The 6,554-nt window shown below is 37.2% G+C and overlaps 1 non-coding gene across 1 annotated transcript; it reads left to right on the forward strand.

Moving 5' to 3' along the window:
* The first annotated feature begins 2,731 nt into the window (after positions 1-2,731).
* On the forward strand, positions 2,732-2,838 carry LOC141676078 (small nucleolar RNA R71). Its single transcript, XR_012556687.1, has one exon. It is a non-coding gene; the product is annotated as a small nucleolar RNA R71 (small nucleolar RNA).
* The last annotated feature ends 3,716 nt before the right edge of the window (positions 2,839-6,554 follow it).

The raw sequence follows: 6,554 nt of genomic DNA on the forward strand, positions 1-6,554 counted from the left end.
CGTCCCAGGCCTTTTACCACCCCCAGTCGCTCAGGCAAGTTTTCTACCCGTTATACTGTTGTTGTGATGTATATATGTATATGCATTATCTTGTGCTAAGTGCATGATTGTTATTAGCAAAGTCTTGCGATATATTGGAGCATGTGATATAATATATATATGCATGCCTGTTTTGTAATCTTGATATTCTATTATCAATTCAATTGCTTATAAGTTACATAATACCTATGCTAGAGATAACCAGTAGTTGCGTATACCCTTAGTATAGGGGACCCAAAGGTGAACGTTTTCTAAATCGGGAGTCGATGTTCCCGAGTATAACATATATATATATATATAGATATAGTTTTCAAAACTATTAATCGAATAAGGTTTATTCGATAACTTTATTTTATTTAATGAATATTATTCTGAATATTCATTCGAGGACTTATGACTCCGTTTATTTTATTTAATGAATATTATTTTGAATATTCATTCGAGGACTTATGACTCCGCTTATTTATTAAATAATATTCTTTATTTTATTAAAGAATAATGTTCCGATAATCAAACTCATTTTCGATTATTCAAATAAAGATCGTACTTTCGTATAGGTATATCTTTGGTTATTTATTATTCATTTCAAGTATGAGTTTTAAAACTTTTACTTCAATTATTTTTATAAGGATTATCCTTATGGGAATATTATTTAAATAATAATATTCAGATATTTTCTAATATATCGGGACTGATTTATTTCATTAAATCAGCATTATTCCAAACATTCTTAAAAATGTTTTCGAGTCTTCAAAATGATTTTAAAAGTTAGAGCGGATCCCAAAAACTCGTTTCCAGATTTAAGATCTTCCTTTCGAAGGAGACTTGATTATTCGCTCAAAAATCTTAGGGATTTGACTCTGTGGTGTATTTTATATTCGCAACAAGGTTGCTGTTTTGAGAAAACAATTTGATTACTTGCCCAATGTTCGGGAAGTAAGTCCATCTAATTGAGTCAGCATAAGCGACAGGCCGGGGTACGGTCCTTGAAGGTGTAAGAGGCTAGGTGACAGTCCATCCGCGTGTGAGTGGCCGGGTAACGGTCTAGCGCGAGGTCCTAATGCGGCTAGGGTGATGACCGGCGAGGAATTCATCCATCTACAGTAGAAAAGGTTACTTATTGGTATCTTTGCCTGATCAACAAGATATCGGGTTTATGCCAAAATTCTTTTCTTTCCAAATTCATTGGATATTGCAACTCTGTTCATACTTTACATGACAGAGGTTTTCAGGAAATGTGTGAGAGATATATATGGATATATCTATATCGGGACTTAATGAAGTATCTCGTAACTTCATTTCATTCAACAACGTTTCAAAGATTGAACCTATTCAAGTCTTATCTTGTAGTCTCATCTATGTGATGAACTTTCGAAACTGTTTATACCTTGAACGGTGGTGGTTCAAGTAGTATTCGGAAAAGATATAAGTATATTGGAGTATCTTGTAACTTCATCTTTTCAACTTATATCTAGTTAATGATTATCTTATGCATGACAAAGATTTTTACAAAAACGTTGAGACAAGGTTAGATATATGAGATCACCTTGCTACGATATTTTTATACAGTTATAAACTGGAACTCTGTGTACATTATACATGTTAGAGGATTTCAAAGATTTGAGAACTATATATGTATACTGAATATTTTGCGACCTCGTCGCATTAAAATAACAAACTTGGTTCATTTCTTCTTGACCAAGACTTTCATGAGTACTATGAGAATGCTCATATATTATTAATTATAATACATATTATTTCGGTGGGCTTGTTGCTCACCCTTGCTTTCTTCTTTCATCACACAACAACAGATAGACAAGATGAACAGGATCAAACTCCCAATTCACGAGCGGATAGGAAACGTTCCGCAGTTTCCTGTAGGCGTTGATGCCGTTATAGCTGAGGTAGGGTCTACCAATAGGCTAGGCTTTCAACTTTTGATGTACCAGACTTATGTATATTTATGAATTGTAATAATGGCAAAGAATATGTAAATTTATTCAGAAACCCTTTTGAGGTGTAATGACTTATAATTGTGGAATAAAATGACTTGTGTTATTGTTTGGTATTCATCTCTGAGACTATAACTTGTGGTGTGTGTGTATATTGTGGGTTCACAGTACACAGTAGTTGGTTGATTATTAAGATTAAGTATTATTAAGGGAAATGGAACTCGTGACAACCCGGATCCCCGACCCCGGATTTGGGGGTGTTACAATAAGGCTGTTGAACCATATTTTGAGCGTTGCTCTAGCTGAAATTAGGATGATTGCGGTTGTTCAGATGATAGATAGCTGGCTCAAGTTGTTGCGATGGATGAAAGTTGCTCAAGAACTGAGCTGATTCACTAGAAATAACACACTGATCAGTCTCATGGGCACCAACACAAAGCTCACAGATGCTAGAGATTTGATTGACTCCATAATTAGAAAAAGTGTCCACCTTCATCGTCAAAACCTTAAGTTTGGAAGCTATAGCAGTTGCTGAATCCAACTCCAGAATTCCTGCTACTTTTCCCTGAGTCAGCCTCTGGGAAGGATTCTGGTATTCATTAGCAGCCATCAGTTCAATTAATTCATAAGCTTCATTGTAGCTCTTAGCCCACAAGGCTCCTCCTGATGCTGCATCGAGCATGGGTCCAGAAGTAGCACCCAATCAATTGTAGAAACAGTTTATAATCATCCAATCAGGCATGTCATGGTGTGGGCACTTCCTTAGCATCTCCTTATATCAATCCCAAGCCTCACACAGAGATTCTCCAGTTTGCTGAGCAAACTGAGTAAGAGCATTCCTGATTGCAGCAGTCTTCGCCATAAGGAAGAATTTAGTGAGAAACTTTTGAGCAAGATCTTCCTAAGTAGTGATAGACCCTGGTGGTAGAGAATGTAACCAGTACTTTGCTTTATCCCTCAGAGAGAATGGGAAGAGTCGCAGCTTGATAGCATCTTCAGTCACACCATTGAACTTGAAAGTGTCACAGATCTCGATGAAATCCCTGATGTGCATGTTGGGGTCTTCTGTGGGAGAACCCTCAAACTGAACTGAGTTCTGTATCATCTGAATCGTGCTTGACTTGATCTCAAAAGCGTTAGCCAAGATGGTTGGCCTGATGATGCTTGACTGAATATCATTGATCTTAGGCTGAGAATAGTCCATCAAAGCCTTAGGAATTTCTGCTTGATCTCCCATCACTACTAAAACTGGTTCCTCGACTTTCTCTTCTTCTTCTACCTTCTCTTCGTCCTCAACAACTTCCATTCAAACCACTACAACTTCTTCCTTGGCTTTATCCAGAGTTCTCTTACGAGACCGTGAACGCGTATGCATACACGCTCGCTAGAGTACCTGAAATAAGATAAGGAAACAGATAAGTAACAATGTCCGAGTCAATGAACTTTAACAACCACTGATGACAAACACATAAACTAAAAATTAACACCGAGTCCCCGGCAGCGACGCTAGTCGCTAAACACACGCTAAAATACATGCAAGTATACGCGTTCGCAAGTAGTATAAGATATAAATCAGATTTGTTCCCACATAGACTGGTTTAGGTTAATTTAAGAATATGCACGTATACAACAATGATATGGCTATTATTCAATGCTAAGACAAATAACAAGTTGAGATTATTTTTAACTAAGAATTCAATTAATAATTATAACTAAGAGAATAAGAATTATTGAATTAATATATATGACAAACATGGGATTCTAACTTCATTAAATACTTCATTCAATAGCCTTTTCGTTCTTAACCTTAGCATGTAATGGTGATGACACTAATCAAATAACACGAAACTGATAAACGCCAACTTTCGTTGTACGAGTATCATACTACCAGACATCCACAAAAGAGATAGAAGCTGAATAGACACCAATTATATTGAGACCCTATATGTCTACAAAATTTGACAACATAACGGTTTAACGCACAAGTTATCTATCATGATTACATAGGGCAAGTAAGATGGTTAAAATTACCTACGAATTATGCATAACATTAACACATGAACCTATGCTAGCATGGCAAGTTCTAAATTCTTAAATTCACTTTCGCTTCATTAGGAATTAACACACTATCTTATAAGTTCGTGACACTCATAAGATGAATAAGCACAACCAATACTAGGCTATCATACAACCACCACACACTAAGGTATCGAAACAAATCAACTAAAGAAATCCATAAATAAATCCGTTAGAACCCCACGATAACGATTAGCCCATGATCGGACTCATCATCAATGTGGGTTCCAATGAAAGCATGGTATAATAAACGTAGTCTTTATAACGAATAATAATCAAAGTACAAAAGAAGAGTATAGGTTCAAGAATAAGAAAACTAGCATCCAATATTACAACTTAAACAAAGAATCATAAGTTAAAACTAGATCTTCTTCGCCTTGGTTGAATTATGCTAAAACGGTCTTCTTACGCATTCTCCTTGTGCTCTGGTATATTTCTTTTTGAAAAACGAGCTTATTTATGTATATATAGCAGCCCCATGCAGAGTAGAAGTCTTCTAGATCAAAAGCCCAATAGAATCAGGATTATTTTTTCTCGACCTGGCGTGGCCGCGCGCTTGATCAGCGCGGGCGTGCTGAGCTTCTAGACTTTGGGCTCGGGCGCGCGCTATCACAGCGCGGGCGCACTCACCTCCTGACTAAAATTCTGACTTCTTCCTTTTCCTTGCTGATTCGAGCCGGTTTTCCAAGAGCTTTTATTCCAACACCACCTTAACACCAAATTACCACCAAAACAATGCTAATTCACCTGATTACCTGGATAATGCTTGAAAATACAAAAACACTAGAAAACACATTAAAACCCAACAACTTGAGTACAAACACACCAATTCAAAGCTTTACAGAGTGTAATAAAGTGTCATAAATGCCACTCAACAACACCCCAACTTGAGCACTCTCAAGTTGGTGAAAGAAGAAGAATGGTTGGCACACACACTAGGAGCACATCATTTGAAGCTCCCTCATCTATTTAGGGGGAGATTCCAACACTTAATGCTCAAATCTCTACTCTCATATCTCAAATTTTTTCTATATACAATGAAACACTTGAATCTACTTCTCAAGTATTTCCAACAACAAGTGACACGGTTCAAGAAACTGTGATCATCACCCAAGAACCACCTTTAGTTGGTGAGAGGCTACATGTTGGGGTAGACCTTGATGATACCAACAAAAACACAGGGGTTTTATCATTTTTTACTGAAGACCCTATGATGGTACCAAATGTACCTTCATGTCGAAATCAATCTTCACAGACTGAAAGGTTTGAGGGTAGTACTCTTGAGGGGGAGCTATATAAATCCTCTCCTATTCAATTGGAGGTTCCTCAGGTAGGGATAAGTCCCCTCAAACCCTAGATAAAATTGCTTTGTTAAATAAAGATGAGAGTCCAATTGCCAATGATCCAACTAATGGGAAGGCAAATCATGCATATTCAAGTGCCAGTTATTTGCAAGAAGAACAACGGTTTAAGGCCATGGTACATGACAGTAACCTAGTCAAATCCCCTCCAATTTAAATGAAGGTTCCCACAATTGGTGAACAACACACTCTCAAAACCACAATTCAAACTGTGAGTTCAACTGTGGCTCCAGTCACACGGTTACCTACTACCACCATACCCTTCACCTCAAACCAAACAGACATCCCATCCACCTCAAACTCTACACCACAACCTTATCACCTACTATATCAATGGCTGTAAGATGCTCAAGCCCAACCAACAACTATAGATGATCTTTAGGTTGAGCAACTTGCAGACCTAGACAATATTTCGCAATAACTCCTTACTACATATATGTCCAACCAAGACTATCAAGCCATATTTCTTTCATACAAGGAGGATGTTGACGAATAACATGAGAAAATTGCAGATGAAGCATATGATAATGTGGATGTATGGCTCTCTAAGGATTTCACAACAACCATGGAGGAGGCCTTAGCAAAGTTCAGAGAGGAATATGTCATAATTTGAATAGGAATGTTAAGGTTCTCAATCCTCAGGAGGTTTATGATGCTATGAAAGAGGTGTATAAAGCTCAATTGAAGGCCTTTTACCATATTATAAAAGCCATGGAAATCACTCTGGTCAAACATCAGAATGAAGTAAAGAAGATGTTCAATGACAGGATTGATGAGCTGATGCCAACATTTCAAGACATCAAGACCAAGTTCAACAGATTCTCAGACAGACTAGAAACTCTATCTCTCTCTCTCTCTCTCTCACTTCTATAGAAGAAAATGTGGCCAAGCTATTGGAATCTTTCAAAGCTCTACATGAAGTGATCTAGTATCAAATTACTCAATACAATGACACAAAGGTCAAAATGGATCAACTTTACAAGGCTAGATTTGAACCTTAATCCTTGGTCATAGAGGAGGTGAAAAATATTGTGCAGGGTTCTGTTAGTTCTTTGGGAGCATCAAACTCAGTCCAACCCTTATCTACATCAACACCCCTATAAATCCAAAATTTGCAAGATCAAAT

The sequence above is a fragment of the Apium graveolens genome, chromosome 7, assembly GCF_009905375.1.
Source record: "Apium graveolens cultivar Ventura chromosome 7, ASM990537v1, whole genome shotgun sequence".
NCBI lineage: Eukaryota > Viridiplantae > Streptophyta > Magnoliopsida > Apiales > Apiaceae > Apium > Apium graveolens.